The following is a 23,768-nucleotide window of genomic DNA, read 5'->3' as shown; positions in this document are numbered from 1 at the left end:
CGGTGGAGACAAGCAATGCCTTGGAGACAGATAATGCCGAGCTATCGGTAGCTCGGTATCGCTCTGACGATAACATCGACTAAGCAAGCTCTGGATGTCCTTGACTCCAGTAGTCTTTAGCCACCTTTGCTGGTCTTGATTGCCCTGTCATGCTATTCTTCAAGGAAGCTTGTCGAAGGTTATGCCAACCTATCTTATGGTCTGTCCTTCTCTGACAGTGGTTATATTTTGAGTCACACCATTTTTCCCATAACAGTAAGGCCCCCAACTTTCGAGTCTGCTGTACAAGCTTGGAAAGTATGTCGGAAGCTACTAAGTTAGGCTATTCTGCCATAAATGCTGAGTATGGTGGCTAGCATGGGAGTCGAGGTGTGTCGGCAATCATGTACGGTGTAGTAGAGGTGGCATGTCGTGGCTCAAAGTTATGCTGACTGTCAGGTTGTCTTTTCAGTACCCGACCAATGAGAGAGTGACGTTTGGCCATTTCTTGGTAATTGGGTCGAGTGATGAACCGGGTTGCGCCAAATGTCGAGACGGGGTAGTTGAGGGGATGTCATATGGGATTTACATTAATGGGGGTGTTTAAACGCTGCCCACATAGCTCCCCTATATATACAAACCCCTAACCCTTACTTGAGCCCATTTGCATTTTCCCTCTGCGTCTTCCCCTTTAGAATCCTTTAGTCGTTGCGCACATAGGCAATTTTTGGCGACTTAGTTTTGTGTAGTTAGCGACGATAGGGGGAGATCTTTCTTTGCCGGTGAGCTCCACTCTTGGCCTCACCCCCTCCCTTTCTTCTTTTCTTCTTTGTTGCCAGTTTCTGGCATTCGTAAGGCTATCTTCCATGTCAGATTCACTGAGCTGATGGGAAGGGGTATCTGGTCATGATAGTGGGGCGAGTAGCCTTCGTTCGATGTCAAATCCACCGTCGTCGTTGGTGATGATGAGCGACGTTGATTTCTAGGCGTCGCAAGTGTTGGAAACATCCTCGGCAGAACGACCAATTAGGGTTGAGTGTGACCTAACTGTTGAAGGGAACATAGGCGAATCTGCTAGGGAAGATGAGGAGGAGGAGAGGTGTCACGCCCCAAACTCGGAAACTAGGCTCACAAAGTTCTCGATCGCCGAATTCGGTGTCGACAGCCTCCGCAGTGCCCCATTCTCGGCCCCCGGTACTTATATGCCAGATTCCGAACCTGGGATCCTACAAGGAGGATTTTCAGTATGATTTTTTTTTGTAATGAAGCATAACCACAAGCATAACTAGGCCATAAAACAACATCATCATCACATATCCACTAATATAATCATTTGAATACAATGCTAAAAGGGAAATACATATATCAAAAATCAAAGCTCCAGAAGACAGCTGCATGCTCCAAGCTCAACATGCTACAACCTAACGCCACCTGCACGCATTTATCATGCATAAGCTCATAGAAAGCTTAGAGGGTGGTGAAAGTGTGTGCATAAGATAAGTGCCAAGTATTCAATGCAATATAATGTCGAAAATATTGGCAAGATCATGAATCATACGATAACAGAGTAAGCGAAAATACTGACAAGTCCATGAGTCATACAATATCAGAGTACGCAATACAGATTAACTATGCAAATAAGGAGTCATAGAGAGTCAAATATCAGATGCCGAGGGTATAATGCAATATGTAAATCCTGCTAAGTCTATCTAGGCCATATAAGTACAGAAAACATATCAACCCAAAATGCCATATGCCTGCGGATGCAATATGCGATGCGAATGAAATGACCAAGCTGGAGTGTGAGGTCGAGATGACAGTATGTAGTATCATAGGCTACGGGGTCCATCACAAGGGAGTTCTATCCAAACTAGTCCCATACCTAAATTTGGATAGTCATACTCAATGTGGTAAACTTCTGATCTCAGGTTAGTTGTGCACTCAACCGAAATCCTGGCCATGCTAAGGTACACGTAACAAATAGTTGCGCACCACCGGCCTAAGTGGATAGTGAATAAATGAATGAATGAGTATGCAATTCCTGCTCAATAAGTCCACATATCAATACGGTTCATCTCCGGGATCATCACCAGGGTGTAATACACTCCACACTGACTGCTGCCTCCCTAGCCACATAGCCCAGCGGGTGGAAGAGACCACAGTATCTGCCCGACCAGTAGTCTACCAATACCTACTTGGCTCATCGATAGCAGACCCATTTACGAGCTGGTCAAACTCAGCCTAGCTTACAACCCCCTCACTTGGGCAGATAAGGCCGCACCCCCTCCGAACAGACCATGACACAATGGGAGACGTGGCTTACTGGTATTCGGCATTCGGGCACTCATGTTCCACTTGGTCCAGACGTTGGGGCTTCTCCTGGCCTCGGAGGTTTAGGGACTTTCACCCACGGACATCCAAAGTGTCCAGATGCTCAAACCAAACATTTTCGGTGTCCCATCTGGCCATCCGCAACATGCCTGTGGAGGCCACGACCCTGATATCGCTAGGGCGTATAATGATCATGTCACACATATGCGAGATGCATGAGTCATACCGTCCAGTCATGTAGCAATCCTGCGCGTACCGCACGCTCATGTGGGTATCTCCTATCAGTGAGTCCCATAAATAATCTACCTAATGGCATATGCTATGATCAGTCACTACTCATATCAAGCATACATATGATGCATATGACATGAGTCATGGAATTATACTAAGCATGTTATATGGTGATGAACTATCCTCAAAACGATGATGGGCCTAGACGGCTTGCACACAACAAGTATGTGCCTATCAATGGGCCCTAGGGAGAGTTATAATGCGGACATTTAACCAACATTATTCTTACAATGTGGACGTCAAACCATCATTGCTCCCAAGGCATGGCCCGCCATAAACATCATTACATAAACCATGGGGAATCACTCATTGCAATGGACCTGATATATATCCCATTGGGCCTAAACCTATGGGCCTCAGATACATCTAATGGGCCATATCACATGGGCCTCATACACATTAAGGTGGGCCTCGACAACGGGCCACAAATACAACAAGATGAGCCTCATCACATGGGCCTTATATATATATATATATATAAAGGTGAGCCTCATACATCCAAAAAAGAATCATATTGAAGGATCATTTGGACCATGCCACAAATAGCAGTGGAGATAATAATTTTCATTGTTAAATAAATCACAGGGCCCAGCATAAAGTTTATTTTCCATCTAGTCTGTTAGTAAGTTCATAAAGACCTAGTTGGGAGGAAGAACAAATATCAATTTAACCCAAGACTATTGTGGTCCAAAAAGGACTTCAATGGTAGGCGTTCATCTCTCCACTGTTTTTATGGTGTGGTCCACCTGATAAATCAGCCTCATTTTTAGTCTTAAGCCTAAGATGGCTTGCCAATTGGATGGATGGTTTGGATACAATACGTACATCAAAGAGGACCCTACAATTGGGCGCACACGTCACCATGGTGGGCTCCACATAACCTATTACATCCAGCAGCTATAGGGTTGGTGTGTGGTACACCTGCCAATCCAATCCCATCACAGGTGGGTCCCACGTGGGGCCCACCATAATGTTTATTCCCATCCCATCTATTGACACAGTCACACAGACCCAATTAAAGAGGAAAAACAAATTTCATAACGATCTAAAACTTATGTGACAATCAAAAGGGTTTCAATGGCAGACGCTTAATCCCCACTATTACCTGCCATGTGGGTCACCCGAGCTCCCATATACGGTTGATTTTTGGGTGACTCGCTAGTTAGAGGGGACCATCAAATGCATAGTGCTGATGATCAACACATATTATGGTGGGGCCTACGGCTGGGACCCACGGTCCCTGCCTCTCTCACCCGAAGCGCAGTAGCAGGATGCTGCTACGCGTCCTCTAGCGTCAGCGGCAACGCCTGCTGCCTTGCATATTTTATTTTTTTTATTTATTTTTCGGAGGTTTTTTATAGGTGGGGTCCGCATTAGGAGGATTCACTTCAACCATGAGATGCTACGGCTCATGACAGGCTAAATGAGCCCAATATTCGAGGTATATTGGTGATAGAGACATCATGGTGGATTTTAATAGTAAAAACCACTGTTTTCTATGATATGGCCCGCCATATAATCGGATTAGCTTCATTTTTCGGCTCAACGCCTAAAATGAGCTGGGGAATGGGATGGATGACGTGGATTAGACCCATGCATCAAGGTAGGGCCTGCATGAGCGGCCCACCCAAAAACTTTAAAGCAAGCTTATATATATATATATATATATATATATATATATATATATATATATTTTCTGTGAGTACATCTCACTGTTTGTTCACACTCCACCAAGCCACGTCCAGCGTCCAGGGACGCTGGACGGATGGTGTAAATATATATACCATCAAGGTGTGTCCCACATGGACGTGGCCCCAGTTAATTGGATCAATTTGATATTTGTGTCTTCCCATCGTCATTAAGGTAGGGCCCACGTGGCCTGGACGGTGTAAATCCTACACGTCCATCAAGTGGGTCCCATGAAGGTGGACGACTTGGATAAAATGCATACATCATGGGCCATCAACAAGGGAAAAAGAGAGAGAGAAGGAGAGAGATCGAGTGATGGAGAGACCCTGACACTATGGGCCCTCCCTTCCATGATTTACAACATACATCAAGTGGGTCCCACTACATGTGGACCCACCGATTAAAAATTAATGGTGGAGATCCTTTCTCCACCAAAATGCAAGGTCTAGATGACCCTATTTATACAAGAAAAGTAAACATCATGATGGGGTCCATGGAGAATGGCCCCACCATGGAATGATCATGAAAATCAAGGTGGGCCATCGGCCACATCTAGGGTCCAAAGTGAGATCCATACCATCAATCGGTAGGCCTCACTTGGCCCATCACCAAAACATGAAAATCTAAGCTTATGAAACACCCACCGTTTCGATCTTCTTGGCCTGATGGAACGCCGAGCTCCTTGTGTCCCTCTTTGATGGAAGATGATGAGAAATAAAGGGCTAGGATGGTGGATCTTAGGATAGGAAGTGGGCCACACACATCACACTTTTCTCTCCATGGAAGAGCTTGGATGTCCACTCTTTTTTTGTTTCTTGGAATTTGTGAAGAGAAAGAGAAAGAGGGAGGGTGGTTGTAAGAGAGGTGATGGGTGTGAGTGATGGATGTGAGTTGATAGGTGTACTTGACATGTATGGGTGTGTAAGAGAGAGAGGGAGAGAGAGTTGACTTAGGGATTATCTTGTACTTGACATGAGGTGATTGATTGATTAATTGAATGATTGATTGATGGGACATGATGTAGAGATTCTCTTAGGATTGCAAACGTGTGGTGTTTTCCTTGAACTGAACGCGGGCTCACATCTCCTGGCTAGGGTATCGGATCAGTATACAAGACGCGGCCTCGGAACCACGGCAACGGTGCGGTCGTAATGGTATAAGTCTCGGATTGAGCTGACTTAGATATACAGAATATGACTTAGGGTCATCCGCAAATGTCCATCATAAGTCGTGGGTTGCCAAAATTCGACGGGGAGGACCGCGGAAACCTACGTAACAGTACAGGCTAGGATACGGGTCTTATAAGAGGGGTCCTGTGAGGTCGTCCCTCAAAAAGGCTGACCTAGCTTGGATAGACAGGGGTACCATATACCTGAGTCGATCGAAAAATGAGTCCCCTCACCAGACGAGCTGCCCACCCATCCTCCTAAGGGAGCAGTTGCCATCTTTCAGGTTGCCTTTCAGTGCGGCTTGAGGCTCCCTTTGCAGAGCATAGTAAGATGGGTACTTTCTCATTTAGAGTTGGCTTTGGGACAGCTGATTCCCAATGCTTAAAGAGTGTTGAACGGTTGTTGTCCTTTGGTCTGACCTCAAGCAGCCCGACCTTACTGTCGACGAGTTCCTTCATCTGTATCAAGTGAAGCCCAGTAAATTTCATAAGGGCTAGTACTACCTCTCCGTTTGGAGGGGGACCATAGGGGGCATGGTCATAGATGTCCCGAACTCCATTAAAAACTGGAAGGACAAGTGGTTTTGGGCTTCTGGCAGTTGGGAAGTACCGGGCTTAACTTTGCGCTGTGGCTTTGTTCCCACTGCATTCAATGCTCTAGGTCGGCTTTCATTGGATTAACTTTTTTGTAAGTCATTTCTCAATTGTTTGATCTCTGGTTTTGTTAGTTCATGCATGTCTTCTTTAATGCAGCTATTCCCAAACACCCTTCCCTCCTCGGAGACGAATCTCTTGCTTGGATCCAAGGAGCAAGGTCACTAGGAAAGGAAGAGCGATCTTGGAGAAGGCTTCTCCAACTGGAGCTTCTACTGAAATTAGGTCTTGATACCGAGCTCACAAGTAAAAGATTGGCTGACCTATAGGAGTTAAAAAATTTCATAAATTTGTAACTAACTTCCCTTCCATTCCAATGTAGAAATGCCTGAAGCTCGTCCCTTGCTAAATCCCATCTCCAAATGCAGGGCGCCCCTCTTAGAGGAGACTACACTGCTGAAGAAGATGAAAAAGCCGAAGATGACCTCCAAGAGTAAGGGGAGAGTTGGTCCGTCATCTCCCATTATTGTGGAGGTTGAGGAAGAGGCGACAGCTGAAGAGCCTACCCCTATTATTGGTGGTCGAGGTGACTGCTTGCAAGGAGGCCCATCCCGTAGAGGTTCGGGAGGCTGCCGAGCCTTCTACTGAGGCTCGGCCTGTAGAGGCTGGTGAGGCTAGCAGACCTTCTTTTAGGCATTTTGAGGCTCGAGAGGAGGAAGAACGTCCTTCTAGGAGAGTTCATGGAGTTATAGAAGAGCTCCTGCCTTGGTCCGATCGGAATCTAGCAAAGAAGGAATTCTTCCACGATTGCACTTCAGATGTAATCCTCACGTCCGTGATGAAGCGTTTCCTCGAAGTAAGTGAATCCTTTAAGTATTCATCATTTTTCCTTTTGTCTGTTCACCTTTTGATATCCTCTCTTGCTCCTTTGGCAGTTTGCCCCTTGCATGCTGAAGGTGCATCATGACATTATGTAGTTGTGGAAGCAGGCATGGGAGAGTGAGTAGAAGTTTTTATAGAAGGGAATTGAGGCTAAACAGTCTCTGCCTATGACTTTTGAGGTCGACTAGGCCCGCTTTGCTACGGAAGCTTGTGCTTTGGATCTGGCTGCTGAATTAGAGGCGACGAAGAAGCTTCTTACCAAGGCTTCTAATAGGTCGACTCGATGAGAGGCCGATAATGGGGAGTTAAAGGTGAAGCTCAATGAGGCTGAGGTAGAAGCTCAAGCGGCTATTTCCTTAGATTGAGCGGCCTCTGTCAAGGAGTTCAAGTCTTCAGAAGAATATTTGGCTGATAGAGATACCTTATACTAGCTGGCCTTTATGAAGTGCATCGAAGGAGTTAAGGAGGCCTATCTAGATTTAAACCTCTTTAGCTTTGAAGATACTAGCTCTGACTCTGAAGCCCCTGCTGAAGACGTGCCTTTCGAGTAGCCCCCTGAGGCTTAAAAACAAGCTCCCTCTGTAATTTTGTGAATTTTCAACGTAATACACTCCTTGGAGCTTTCATCAATATAATTCACTTTTTTGGAAAAATGCTTGTGTGCGAATTTTTCTAAGTAGATAGATCGGATCAAGTAGATAGGTCAGCCTCTGGGAAGAGGGTCATTCTGTCGATCACCTTAGTTGTAATAGTCGTAACATTTGTTTCAAAAGCACAGAAGTAGGAAATAGACTGCAAGGTTTTCATTATGCTAACTTGAACGTGATTAGTACATAGTAAGTCGGTATGAATCGGTTCCTCAGGGATGGTAGATCTTGAGGTGCTCAGAATTCCAAGGGTGAGGTAGGAGCTTACCTTTTAGATCTTCAAGATAGTACGATCCAGGTCGACTTGTACTTGTCACCACATAAGGTCCTTCCCAGTTAGGGCCCAAGGTTCCCCAGCCAAGTTCCTTAGTGTTTTGGAAGGTTCTTCGAAGGACTAAGTCCCTAGCTCGGAACCTCCTAACCTTTACCTTGGCGTTGTAGAAATGTGCTACTTATGTTGTTCGATGGTAGTTCAGATTCAAGCTTGTTCCCTTCTTTCTTTGAGAAGGTCGAGATTCAAAGCCATCAGCTCGGAGTTGTGCTACTTGTCAAATGACTCGATTCGAGCTGTTGGTAGTCTGATTTCTACTGGGGTAATTGCTTTGGCCTCAAAGGCTAAAGAAAAGGGAGTTTCCCCAGTAATCATCTGGGCTGTAGTTCGGTATGCCTAAAGAACATTGGGGAGTTCTTCTACCCACTCTCCCTTGGCCTTTTCAAGCTTGGTCCGGAGATGGTGCTTGATGATATTGTTGACTGCTTCAACCTGCCCATTGGCTTACGGATGTTGTGGTGAGGAGTAAACATTCTGAATCTCGAGGTTCTCGAGTATTCCTTGGAATTGCTTATTATTGAACTGCTTCCCGTTATTATAAATGATCGTACGGGGAATACCGAACCTGGACACAATATTTTTCCAAACGAAGTTTTTTATCTTCTGCTCGGTAATTTTCTCCATAGGTTCGGTCTCGACCCACTTTGTAAAATAGTCGACTGCAACTACAACAAACTTGGTTTGGCCTTTCCTAGTCGGGAGGGGACCGATGAGGTCGATGCCCCATTGGGCGAATGGCCATGGCTCGACCATAGGAGTCAGTTCTTCGGGAGGTTGTCAAGGTATGTTTGCGAAGTGTTGGCATTTATCGCATTTCCAGGTATACTGTGGAATCAGCCTAGATGGTTGGCTAAGAGTACCCCTGCCGAATGACCTTATAGGATAAGGCTTGGCTTCCAGAATGCTTTCTACAAATACCTTCATAGACTTCCCTTAGAACGTACTCTGCTTCATTTGGTCGGAGGCATTTGAGATAAGGGAGATAGAACCCTTTCTTGTACAAGATGTCATTGACCATGATATAGCATGTTGCCTTGATTAGCAGCTTGCGTGCTTTCATTTGATCTTATGGTAGTTTATCTTCCATAAGGAAATTGATGATCTGGTCTATCTAAGTTGGTTCTGAGCTTACCAGAAGAGTTGGCTCCGAGCTTATCGGAGGAACTGACTACGATCTTATTGAAAAAGCTATGGTAAGGTCGGATTCACTAATGCTCGATTTGGTAAGGAATTCGATCGGAATCGACCTCTGGATATCATCGTCATCTGCAGTGGCTAATTTTACTAACATATTATAGCCTTGGAGTTTTTTGCTTGAGGGATCAAGGCGACGTTGCACTTCTGAAATTTACTGATCAATTCTTTAGTTTTCCATAGATATGCTTTCATGCGTTCCTTCTTGGCTTGGTACTCCTCGGCTATTTGATTGATGACCAACTATGAATTGCTAAAAGCTTTAAGGTGTTGGGCTCGCATGGTGGCTGTCAGCCTTAGCCTGATGAGTAAGGCTTTGTATTCTTCTACATCTTTGGTGTAACACCCTGAACATTTCAATACCCGAGTATCGAAAGTTTTCGAGAGTTACCATGGAAAGTAACATAATATATACATGTGTATGATACAAATTTAACTATCCTAACCTTACATTTATTCCCTGACATGAATCTAAATGTTGGGAATGATCTCCATTCATAGATCCAACAATCTGACCGTTGATTTTGAGATAAGACTATCTATCATGTGATTTGATGTAAGTACCTTCCCTTGAATGAATTGGCAAATAATTCCCTATGCACAATAATCTAGATGAAAGTCCATTTGTAAGAATTACTTAGAAAGGCACATACAACCCTGTTGAACCATTAGATTTCACAAAACTCTTAGATCGGTAGTAATTACAAAAATGCCACTAACCTAGACCCCTGAATTCTAGATCACATAGTTCCCACAGTCCGTTTAATGTGAAATCTTATACCTTGCCTATGCATCATAAATCAGCCATAAACGTCGAATTTCAATCCTTAGATCATTGTAAAAATGACCCAATTTATGGATCAACCCCTTAACCGTTAATTTTAGTGTCCATCCAGTGAACAAAGACCATGGGAGGAGATTTCCCTTTTCAGCTATGCCTGCATGATTGTAGGAATAGATTAGATGACAAACAAACATCACGGTAAGGCCTAGAAAGGTTTGAACAGTGGAAATCACAACGCCCACTATTTCATAGGAGTATGACCCACTAGATCTTTGGACATGCTTCAACTTCAGGATCACCCCCTTGAATTAGATGGAAAAACGAATGGACGGAGTAGATCCATTGAATCATCATCGTGGATCCCACTCCAACTGGTGCATGTAGATAGTAGGAGTTTACCTGGGTTGTACTAGAAAAAAGGAGCAGTCAAACTCAGTTTGGCTCGCAAGAAGTGAAGGAGTTTCTCTCCTTCCCATATTTCTCACCGCGAGAGGTTTAAATGGATGACCATCTGATGCCACTCGTGGCCCACCATCGAGGCCCATATTGATGATCTGAACTGTCCATCATGAGTGAACCCCACCTCCAACTAAGGATCAGAGAACAGATCACTTGATGTGCACCGTGATCAACCACAGGGGCCATCAGAGCACGAATCGGTCCCAAACTTTGGGCCATTACTCAAGTTTTCCTTACCAGGCCAAAGAATGGATCAGATCCTCCAAAGAAATAGTAGAGGTGGGCCCCACAGACTCTAGCAAAAAAATCAGAATCCAATCCCTCTGCACCTCTTTCGCTACACCCGGTTATTGCCCATTTTCACAATTTAAACGAAAGCTGGCCGTCTGAGAACTATTGTGACCCCCCATCTCAACTGCAATGGAAGATCTGCACCGTCCATCTTGTCCGGAGGGGAAATCTGACCAAACCCTTAATTCTTTCTCAACCCATGCAATCAGATGAACGTCCGTTGCAAAGCCTATGAAAAAATGACGAGAAGGAAATACCATTCTAATTGTCCGCGTAGGAAATCCACACTAGGTGTCCAGATCGATCTGGACTGCCCATATCAGAAAGGAGGGGTTTCCGACCCCCTCCATGTTGAACAAAAGAAAGCTTGGGCAAAAGCCCGTGTGTGGATTCCCAGTTACGTAAGAAACTTCTGCGTAAACAGAAAACTGGAGGGTGTTGCATCCGTTTTCCTTACTACATAAACAAAGCTTACGCAAAAGGTTTTGGGATTGGACTAGATATAAAAAGCTCTTTCGTTCGTAAGGAAGAAAGAAAGAAAAAGAAAGAAAAGAAAAGAGACGAGAGAGAGAGAGAGAGAGAGAGAGAGAGAGAGAGAGAGAGAGAGAGACCGGTTGCCATGCGAAGGATTACATGCGACTTCAATTACGACAGATACTGGTAGGATCATCCTAATCCCTGACTAAGATTAAAGATTTGAAGTGTGAGGATACACACCTAACAATATTTGGGAGAGATCAAGTTTGATAAGGTGAGGGTTTTTCCTTTAGGCTTGCAATAATTTAAGGTAGTGTGAATTAATTTGTTCCCTCACATGCTTTGAATCATTCCTATTGATTCAGGAGTGATGATTCCTGGCCTTTTAGAATTTTATCCTTTAAAGGTTACAGTAATTTAAGTTGATATGAATTATCTTGCCTTTTACCTGTTCTCAAGTTACTATGATTTTTTCCCTGATTTTGTTGAAATTTTTCATCAACTATTATTGGCCCTTTTAGGGATTATGGTATGATATCAATTACAAGTGTTCTGAATTTATGTGGGGCCATGGATACAAGCCTTTCCCTTGCCTTATCAAATTTATTAAGTTGGCCCTGCCACTTGTCTCTTTATTTGAGTTGGCCCTTCCACTCGTCTCTTTATTGAGCTGGCCATTGCCACTCTCCTTATTGTTGAGTTGGCCATTACCACTCTTCTATTTGTTGAGTTACCCATTGCTATTCTTCTTTTATTGAGTTGACCATTGTCACTCTCCTCTTGTTATGTTGGCCATTGTCACTTTTATCTATATTGAATTGACCATTGTCACTCTTCTCTTTATTATAATGGCCTTGTACTATCTATCTTTAAGGCTGGGCATGTGTCCTACAATTTTAGAACCTCCATGATTCAGATCACGTTCTCTATCAATGCAAGTGATGTATTGAAGGTATCACAACTAGTGACTCAATATTTATCATGGACGTAATGCGTTACGGGTAGCGGCCCTCTTGGTCGGCATGTAATTCCATGGGTTGGTTGGCGTGGTGCACAAATCAATGTATGTAGATCGTCATACGTGTTACATCACTTTTTTGGGATTTGATGTTGCAAATAGTCACTCCATGAACACATCGTGTTACGTAAATCCCCCAACCACGTTGTTTTGTCGCTTTGAGATGTTTGCATAAATCTACGTTACCATTGGCCATGCCTGCGAATATCCGCAGTTATAGGATGTGGGTCGAGTTAGTTTTTTATGAATCATATTCCACAATGTGATGATCACTATGTATGATGAGCCGCACACACTTTACTAGGCATGCATCTCATGTATGTTATTTGCGCATACTGATACTCCTGGTAATAGTGGAATACGAGACGTATCAGAACCTTTACATTATTTTTATGAATCTCTTGAATTATTGTTAATCTTAAAGGATAACTATCACTATGAGTAGGGCGTTGACCCTCTCCAACCATACAGATGATGTAGGTGGTGTGCAGATTAAAGACCTAGAGGACTATCGCCTTCACTTCTTGCAGGCTAAACCGAGTTTGATTGCTCCTTTGGTCTGGTACAACGTAGGTATACTCCTGCTGTGTACATACACCACTTGGAGTGGGGTCCACAATGATGATTCAATGGATCTACTTCATCCATCCATTTTCCATCTTAATTTAAGGGGTTGATCCCGAAGTTAAAGCATGTCTAAAGATCAGGTGGGTCATACTCCTATGAAATAGTGGGTATTGTGATTTCCACCGTTGAAACCCTTTTAGGCCCTACCGTGATGTTTGTTTGTCATCTAACTTGTTCCTAAGATCATGCAGGCATAGCTGAAAAGGGAAATCTCCTCTCATGGTCTTTCTTCATTCGATGGATACCAAAATTAACGGTTAAGAAGGGGCTGATCTATAAATCGGGTCATTTTTACAATAATCTAAGAACTAAAATTTGATGTGTGTGGCTGATTTATGATGCACAGGCAAGGTATAAGATTTCACATCAAACGGACCGTGGGAACTATGTGATCTAGAATTCAGGGGTCTACGTTAGTAGCATTTTCATAATTACTACCGATCTTAGAGTTTTGTGAAATTTAATGATTTAACAGGGTTGTATGTGCCTTTCTAAGTAATTCTTACTAATGGACTTTCATTTAGATCATTATGGATAGGGAGTTATTTGCCAATTCTTTCAAGGGAAGGTAATTACGTCAAATCACATGATAGATAGTCTTATCTCAAAATCAACGGTCAGATTGCTGGATCTATGAATGGAGATCATTCCCAATGTTTAGATTCATGTCAGGGAATAGATGTAAGGTTAGGATAGTTAAATTTGTATCGTACACATGTACATATTATGTTACTTTCCATGGTAACACTCGAAAACTTTCAATACTCGGGTATTGAAATGTTCAGGGTGTTACAATCTACCCCCTTTAAATATAATTTCACCCCTGAATTTTAATACTTCTAATATACAAGACATTTTCAATGCCTTTAAGGATTCCCTACTTCCCATGTTCGAGATAATATGAATAGATGGTTGTAGTGGGTTTGAGCCTCATATACAGATTCTTTGTCTGTGCAGTATAGAGGATTTACTGGTATCAATTCGTAATCCTGAAAAAATCTTGATCCTTTGCTTGATTAGGGCATTGGGATCATTTGAATCTTCTAGGACTTAGAATTTAAGTTAAACCGCATAAATTTCATGTAAACATGGTTCTATTAATCCATAATCTCGATTGTCTCATACTCATGGGGAATATCACGAAATCTTGTATTCTCATAAGGGATAATTCCATGGGGTCTTAATAAGCTTTCACTGTGTGCTTTGATTATCTGATACACTACCCAAAATTATTTTTATCATCCTTATTGATTCATTATGCTTAAATTTTCCATGTATTACTCGCGAGGTAGGTATATATAGGACTAGGTGCGTATAATTGGCTATATGAATTGGGACGCTACAGTTGGAGGCCTGGAATTTGAATCTCAAGGCATGTTGCATACATACTCGATCTGGAGTCTCCAGGATTATCCTGGCCTCACTGGCTATAGAGTTGGATGAGTTGTTAACATATAAAGTCCACCTGGGTAGGTTAGGATCAGCTTGGTTGTCGCATGTTTGTTTGAGCAGAATGCTCACAACAAATTTTTGCCCGGGTAGGTCAGCCTGAATGGTTGGATCGGGATTTTGATCGGATGCTGGGGTAAGTTCGGCGATGAAGTTGGCTATCGCTTGGCCCTTTATAGTTGTTCGGGGTCGATACTATGTCAAATTTGTTTAGTTCGATTGCCCACTTGGTCAGCCTTCCTGAAGATTCAGGCTTTTGCAGCACCTGGCGAAGAGGTTGTCTGTCATGACAATGATGTTGTAGGCCTGGAAGTATGGTCGCAATCGTCAAGAGGAAATGACCAGGGCTAATGCCAATTTCCCTAAGTCCGGATATATCGTTTTGACTGAGACCAGGGCTTTGTTCACATAGTATACTTGGAGTTGCTTCCCTTCATGCTCCTTGATCAAGGCTGAGCTGATTACTGCATCTGAGACGACCATATACAACAACAACAATTCTCCTTGTTTGGGTTTGGAGAGGAATGGTGGCGACCCCAAATACTGTTTAAGCTCTTAAAAAGCCATTTCGTATTCCTCTGTCCATTCTGCAGCCTGCTTCCCTTTCAACTGTTTGAAGAAGGGGAGACATTTATCTATAGCTAGGGATACAAAGTGATTGAGAGAAGCAATTCTTCCTGTAAGGTGTTAGATATCTTTGGTTGTCTTGGGTGAATCCATGTCGTGTAGAGCTTTGATCTTTTCAGGGTTCACCTTGATTCCTCGTTGACTGACTAAGGATCCAAAGAATTTTCCCGAACTAACCCCAAAGGTGCATTTGTTTGGGTTCAGGTTCATCTGATACTCATGAAGAACGAGGAACATTTCCTCAAGATCGGAGATATGATCTGTAGCTTTGATGCTCATGACAAGCATATCGTCCATGTAGACTTCCATTGTCTGCCTGACCTGTCGGTCGAACATCTTGTTGACAAGAGGCCCTAGCATTTTTCAATCCAAATGGCATAACTCGGTAACAATAAAGGCCTTTGTCAGTGACAAAGGTTGTCTTTTACTTATCATATGGATGCATTACAATTTGATTATAGTCGAAATAGGCATCCATAAAACTTAGTAGCTCATGCCCTGCAGTAATATCAACAAGCTATCAATTCGAGGAAGAGGAAAACTATCTTTGGGACGAGCTTTGTTCAGGTCGGTGTAGTCGACACGGACCCTCCATTTCTCATTGGACTTTTAAACAAACACGATGTTGGCTATCCAGTCTGGATGTAAACCTCTTCGATGAATCCAACCTTGAGGAGTTTGTCGACTTCCTCTCCGATCACTGTGTATCGCTTAGGACTGAGCGATCTGCGTTTCTGTCGAATTAATCAGTGATTGGGGTCAATGTTCAGCCGGTGCACAATAACTTTTGGGTCAATGCTGGGCATATCTTCATGGGGCCATGTGAAGACGTCAGCATATCGTTGAAGGAGGTTTACAATTTTTTCCCGCAATGGAGATGTCAGGGATGACCCAATTTGGATTGTTCTAGACAGATCGGAGTCTTTGATTGGAATGGGGGTGAGGTCCTCCATGGGATGACCTCTTTCTCCTGAATCTTCTCGGGGGTCCAGAGATGCGATGGTCATCATCTGATGCGAAGCCCTTAGTGCCATCGTGTATCATTGCCAAGCTTCATGTTGATCTCCCCTGACCAATCCGACACCTTGCTTGGTCAGGAATTTCATTGTTAAGTGATAGGTCGAGACCACAACTTGTAGGGCGTTGAGGGATGGTTAGTCGAGAATCGCATTGTAGACAGACGGATAGTCTATCACCAAAAAGTTGATGATCATGGTTACCTGATTCTGTCCATCTCCGGTAGTAAGAGGAAGTTGTATTGACCCTTCGGGTATGACTTTGCCACCTGAGAAACTGAGCAAAGTAGTTTTGATGGGTCGGAGTCAAGACCTACCAATTCCCATCTTATTGAATGCCTGTACGAAGAGGATGTCAGCAGATGATCCGATATCCATGAGAATTCGGAATACCTTGCAGTTGGCTATGGTCATAGTGATCACAAAAGCATCGCCGTGCGGATGGTAAATTCCTCGGGTGTCCTCTTCGGTGAAGGTCAAGCTGCAGGTTTCTACCTTTTATTCTTTCAAAAGTCTGTTGGTAGTAATGATTTTTCATTCCGAGTCGAAGCGACCAATGCTCCACGTGTGGGCTCTCCGAGCTCGGTACAAATCTCCTCCACTGCCAGGGCCACTGAAAATGGTGCAGATCTCTCCAGTTGGCTCGTTGTTGATGGGTTGTTCATCTTTTGGGGTAGCCTGATCTCTTTGATGATTGACGCACTCCCCAAGGTGCCCGCTACGAATGAGCACTTTGATCTCTTGCTTGAGGTCGAAATAGTTGCTCATCAAATGACCGTGATCCCGATGAAAGAGGTGATATTTATTTTTACTCCTTTTATTAGGGTCGAATTTCAATTTGCTCGCCACTTGAGGATACACTTATCCTGAATCTCCATCAAGACTTGTTTGGGCGTCTTGTTAAGGGGAGTGTATGTCTTGAACTTGCTGTCGGGTCGTTTGATCGGACGCTGATTATCTCGCGATCGGTCGTCCTTCCTTTTCTTGCTCCCATTAGACGAACTAGATTCTACTTTTGATTGCTCTTCTTTGCTCGTCGATCCTTTGCTCTGGTTGGCCTTTCACATGGTAGAGGCTTCCTCGACATTGGAGTATTTTTACAACTTGTTCAGTAGGTCGACCATCGTTGTTGGCAAGTTTTTGTCCAATGAGAAGAGAAACTTGGGATCCCTCAATCCTCCCATGATTGTAGTCAGAGTGAGTTCCTTGGAGTGCTTTCGTACTTGCATTCCTTCGAGATTGAAGTGTTTGATGTAGGAGTTCTCCTTCTCTTTGGACGACGTGGAGAAGGTGAGAGGCTGGTTTGAGTCTTTCCTTCCCTCCAATGAAGTTGGTGACGAAAACCTGACCGAGTTGAGAGAACGATCTAATATAGTTCAGTTTTAATTGTTTGAACCACAGTTGGGCTGCTCCAGTCAAGGTAAAGGAGAATGCTCGTCATATTACCACGACCGATGCATTGTGGAGCTCCATCCAGACCGTGAAAGATTCCAGGTGTTCAGATGGGTTGGTAGCTCCTGAGAAGGGAGTGATTTGTGGCATATGAAACCTGTCTGGCAGTTGTGCCTCCATAATGTCAGCAGTGAAAGGAGGCTCAGTTTCCTCTATTATTGCTTCCATCGGAGTCAGAGCATTTGTAAGGTAGGCTTGTCGTATGTCTCTAATCTGATCCGGTAAGTCCTTGAGCTTGCTTCTCATGGTTCACCGCTCTCGGCAGTAGCTTCGATCGGAGCTTTATCATTCTTCTTTTGGTCCAGCTCATGGCGTAGGTCGGAAGCGGGTAAAGCTGCAATGCCATAAACATGGGAAGGAGCTGGCTTGGTCGACCCGAGCTGTTGACTTCTCTGGGAGGTGGCGGGCGTATTAGAAGGTTGAGGAGGGTTGTGACCCACTTATTCATCCTCCCTGGTGGTCCTTTGTACTTACTGAGGCTGTAGTTGTTCCAACAACTGCCTCATGGAGTTCATGTTGTTATTCAGCATCTCAACCTGCCGCTTAATGGAGTTTAGTCATCCCCCTCTGTTGCGAGATCGTTGAGCTTGCCTTATAGGACCAGAGTCATCCTACTGTTGGGAGGTGGAACCCCGGTGATTGTTAGGCTGCTATAGCAGGGTATGTAACGCCCTGAATTTTGAGGGTCGAGTAAAGCTCTACTCCCGAGATTTAGAACATCACTTATGCAGTATGTATGATGATATTCAGATTTCTTCCATGTTAATGAGTTAAGCATGTGTGGGATTATACTAAACAATACATCATACTCCAGATATAATTAAGTTAAGCAAGTGGAGGTCTAAAACATATCTATTTAAGTATACAGGTGTTTCACAAATTTCCTCCAGAGTATGAGTACATAACCGGGTTCAATATATACATGTATTATTTCAAAATGAACAAAATGAATATGTAAAAGTGTTCAACTAAGCCTAGATGTCCCAGTGGTCCCTGCATATCGGCACGAGGTCTACATCGACCCGCCCAAGAGTTGGAAGTAGGAGAATTCCTCCTCCTCATCCAAGAAGTCCTGCTCCATAGCATAGATGTCATCTGTACCTGCATCTAAATCAGAGTCTAGTTGGTGTTTTAAAACACCGTCCCAAAGTGGGAGTGAGTGATCAACTTAGTGGTTCTATAAGGCAAAAGTTACACATGTTATCAAGTCAATTAAAGCAGTAATGATAAAGCAATCATAACAATCACTTCCTAAGTATTCTTGTTAATGTAGGAATGGGGTGCAAGTAATGATGTATGCCCTCACACCAAAGCTCCCTCACATGTGGCTCCGACAACCTATTTCGCATATGACAATACTTTCTCAAAACGGTGCAACTCCAATGCCTTTTAAGCACATCCTAACTAATGCAATGCGATGCATGGTTGTGTTAGCCAAGTAATTAATTAAGCTCATTCATACAGCAAGTTTGGGAAGCTAGGGTACCTCCCTTTATATCATCGACCAGAATCAAAGGATCCATCTAGGTTCATCACTCCTACTTAAACACATACGATAGGCAAGTTATAGAGTTGTCACTCCTAATTAAACACATACGATAGGCAAGTTACAAGAAATTATACTCGCGGTCACTATGGGGAGGCTCGTCACCCCAGCGTAGGCCGACAACACAAACATGGTGTCCCATACCACCATGCTTGGCTCATGAGTCTTAGTTTCTCATTGGTCACTACGGGGAGGCTTGTTATCCCAACGTGGGCCGACAACATGAACACAGTGTCCCATACCACCACACCCGGCTCATGAGTTTTAGTGAATTGTGGTACTATGGTTAAAGTGGATCTTTACATTGGTGAGGGGTACCTTAGATTCCAGCAGTCGCATCCATACATGGTAAACACATAATAGGTCAATCGGTTCGTTAGCAAGCTCGATTGGTATGGGTACACATTGACTTAATCGACATGGAGCGCATAAACACCCCTCGTGGCCTAACCACTGTCGACAATCGTTGTGCGACCCGGATTCATCGAGTTACCCAATGTGGCGAGATTAATTTGGCCACCCGAACAGGGACTGTTACCGATTGCCTGGGATACATTGTAGCCTCAATCCTACTCATATGCAGCTAACAAACACATGTGATATTCATCTCAACATTTAACAAACAATCCAAGTGGATTCCTCATTTGGGCATTTCATCAAACACTTGCATTTTATCAATTAATTACATAGAGGAAAATATGATTACATAAAGGAAATTATACATATGCATGAGGCAATAAAGAATCCTATCTTAATACTCATAGTAAATACAAATCATCAGCAATTTCTCATTCAAACAATTCATTAAACACATAGACTAGGTTAGTTAAACATATGTTGTATCAATTCCCTATACAGAGAGATCAACATGCATATGACAATGATGAATCCTAGATCAGTAATCATGGCAAGCACAAATCATTTTCAAATGCTCATTCAAACATTTCAACAAACACATGGGATACATCTTTTACTCATCACAGTTCATAGGTGTATATCATACAAAAATCGACATATCTAAGACAATACGGTAGCAATCAAGTCAGACATAAATCATTAGATGACATGAAAGCATTGATAAACCGCAACCTAAGCGTTTATAGTTTGCACCTTTCGTTAGAATGCTCGACACGGACTCAGTCTAAACTCTACATTTCCGAAAATGAAATGTCGGGCACCTAAACGATGAAACTGGTTAGCTAGGTTAACGAAAAACTATCCTGGAATTCTACATCGACATTATGGTTGGTATTTCTTACCCGAAATCGTAGCCAAAAGAGATTTGGTAGCGCAATGGGGCGATGATTTGGCGTGTGGATTAGTGGAAAAAGTTTCCTGCATCGATCTCCTACAATCTCTCCTTCTCTTTCCTCTTTTCTCCACTTTTCTCCTCTCTCTCCCCTAGGGTTTGCAAAATTCGTATATGGGAGAGAGGGGGTGAAATGAAGGCTATTTATAGCCTCAAATGTGATGCAAATGGCCCTAAAGCCACCTTATACATTGTTTATACCCTATGGGTGGTCGTTTCTGACGAACGGGGCTCATAGGGAGGCCTACGACTCATCTACCTCATAGGGTATGCTCCCTGGCTATGGATCCATGTCAGGGCATGATTTTGGTGCGATCGGATAAGCCAATTGACCGTGGAGGGCCTGTCTTAGATCAACGGTCGTACGTGTTCAATCAGGGCCACGGTTATACGGATATGTCCAGGGAAATTTCCTTTCCCCATGGGTGAAGTTTGGTCACAAACTAATGGTCAGAAATCCTCAACTTTGCGTGAGAGTAAATGGCCCAATTCACTTAAGTTTCAGTTCATTTTCTAAAGATATTCACGTTTCTCACACACTTCACTCATGGCTCAAGTTGGACGTTTCTGGACACTATCTGGGCTTGATTACCGCGATGGTTGTCAAGCCTAGCAGGAAGGATACCTTTCTATAATTTCACAGTTATCGGACCATCGACGTGCAATCTAGGTCCGTTACCGAGTTTCAATGTACTCCCGAGAGCGACAGGCCCTTGGGATTTCTCATAGGTCATCAGGTAGCATTAAGCTAGCAGTACTCTTGATTCTAGGCCTTCCCATTTGTATAAATGGTGGCCCAAGCTTAATCCATGGATTACTTAGCTAAATTCCATCTAAGTTATATAACTGGACGCGGTCCTTGGGTTGTTCTGCTTGAGGTTGTACTCGGGTCTTTATACGGATTTTTCTGGGACATTACAGCATAAGATCTGGTGTAACAAGGGAGACTTGGGTTTTCTTCTTCCCTCTAGCCATCATGGTTTCTTTGGTAAAGCAGGTAACAACTTTAATGACGCTTCCCACAAAAGGCGCCAAATTGTTGATGCAGTTTTCCGGTGGACCCTTTGTTGAGGCATAAAATGAAGGATTAAGAATAAATTAGAAAAATGGACTAGAAGAAGAAATATGTGAGGAAAATGAAGAATGAAACAAAAATCATAGTGTTTGCGCAGACTCGCGCAAACCCTGGTGATTGCACGGGACTGCGTAAATGGTCTGAGTGGTTACGTGCAACTACGAAGAAGAAAATCAAGTAGGGTTGTTCAGACGGTTGAGATTTCATGGAAGGTGGGTCCCATGACACAAAGATCAAGGGTTCGCACGTGTGGAGGCCTATAAATACCTCACTCCCCCTCTCACACACATTTAAGATTCTGAAGAAGATCAGAGCTCAAGAGAAGTCTGAAGGTATAGAGAGGAGAAGGGAGGAAGAAGAGAAAGGAGGCTTTGTACAGGGCTGCGCAATAGCATGGTGTTGCAGGGAAATGAATACTTGAAAGCTGGAATTTTGCCAAAATGAATGAAGTGCAATCTTTAACAATCTTCAATCTTCCTTTTATACAAGAACATGAGTTCAAGAAAGAAAGATTAGATGATCAGATCCACACAACATTCCTCTTAATGAAATGATCAAATTGCAAGCCAAAATACTATCGGATTTGATATCCAGATTTAACATTTAAGCTCTTTTAATTCTTGTATTCTGGACATGCTATCTTAGAATCAAGGGAAATCAAAGGATGTAAACGAACTCAGTATGAATAAATATGATGATTGTTCTCTAAATATTTTCTCTGTTATAATTGAATAAGACAATCTCCCAAACTAAATGCATTTGTTTCTTGTCGAAACAAAATGGCGACTCTGCTGGGGAATCTTGTCTTATTTAAGATTAATATTGAGAAGGTTAAGGGAACTGTCGTCATAATTTGGCATCCTTTCGACGCCAAAATGACGACTCTCAATGGGAACATCCTTCCCTTCATCTCAAGATAGAATGTTTTATCATTCGAATACTAATTGTAATTTCATATTTTGTCTGAAGGTAAGAAGACAATACCGCGAGTTACAATCAATAGCAAACCTAACAAAGAAGGTGAATTTCTATTTCACTGCGACCGGATTCGTAGTGGAATATGCAACAAATCAGCTTTAGGTCATAAGGCCCAATCTCCTACAAGTAAGAATGACAAACCCCAAGTTATGGCTGGAGTTATATCTGCTTCGCCACCAGCACAAGAAAGTGATAACGACTGGATTGTCGTAGCATCTCAAAGAACGAGGGGCCGGAATGCAGTAATTGCCAGGGTGAACTCAGCTTTACAAAGAGTCAGTGGGCTAGTCACACGAAACGCAGCTAGAAAGAAACCCAAGCTCTCTCCCTCATCCATATACCCGGGGAAAATTGTTTCTCCGCTGACATTACATGATTTCCCAGCCTTGCCTGTTTAAGGATTCAATGGACAAAATAACAGAAGGGTAAGTCACTGCTGATAAGCTCACCAACTCCCGCATCACTCCAATCAACCGACTATTGTGGAAGTACGGGAAAATCAAATGAAACTCCTCTTTTTGTAAGCCCCATTGCATCGATATATTCCCATTCTATCTTAACCACAGCTTCATCAGGGAATAGAGAGGCCGCTATGTGTATGGCTGGAACAAATCAAGGACCCCTGTCGAATACAGAGGACAGTATGACTGAGATGGTACAAGCGTAGAGAACACTGATGGAAGAATGCAGAAATCTCTGGGAGGCTTTAGCAACTCTCACACACAATGTGGCCCAGATGGCAGCTCCCCAATGATGGGTACCATGAACGGACAAGAGCAGCAACCCGAAGGTTCCCAGCTGCGAAGGGCAGGATCACTCGGGTCCGCTCCTGTAGCAAGGGCGACAACTCAAGAGGAAGTGTGACAGGTCATTGAAGAAGCCGTCAAAACGGTAAGAGAATGTGAGAATGTTAGCTGATTCAGATACCGAACGTCGTATCTGAGAGAGTTATTAGATGTTCCTTTTCCAGTTAATTTCAAGCAGCCTGATTTTCAGAAGTTTAATGGAGATGGATCGCCAAAAGAACATCTAATGCATTTCATTACCAGCATGGGAAACTTCTCTACAGTGCCGAAATACCGCCTTCTGTTGTTCGATTCCTCTTTAATAGGTAAGGTGTTTCGATGGTACTCCAGTTTGGCACCAGGATCAATGTGGACTTAGGAACAGATGCAAGATGCCTTCATGTCAAACTTCTTTTCATCAGAACGTGATGTCAGTATGATAGAATTAGCCTCAGTACGATAGAGAGAAGGGGAACCCGTAGAGAAATTCATAGACAAGTGGAAAACATTAGGAGCTTCTTGCAAACAATTGCCAGAAGAGAAAGAACAGGTGAAGATGTGCTTGAACTCTATGGAGACCGGAATCGCATTTGGTCTCACCAGCACCGATATCAATACTTTCCGTGATCTAACCACAAAAGCTCATACTTTGGAATTGATGACCAGGAAAATGCCGATATTTCACTATGAGATGGCAAGAAGAGGACCTAATAGGTTGATTACAAATGCTGTCGATCATGAAAAGAGAAGTCATGATACAAGGGAAATG

Source organism: Magnolia sinica, chromosome 9, assembly GCF_029962835.1.
Source record: "Magnolia sinica isolate HGM2019 chromosome 9, MsV1, whole genome shotgun sequence".
Classification (NCBI taxonomy): Eukaryota; Viridiplantae; Streptophyta; class Magnoliopsida; order Magnoliales; family Magnoliaceae; genus Magnolia; species Magnolia sinica.
Note: the sequence above shows the minus strand (reverse complement) of the source record.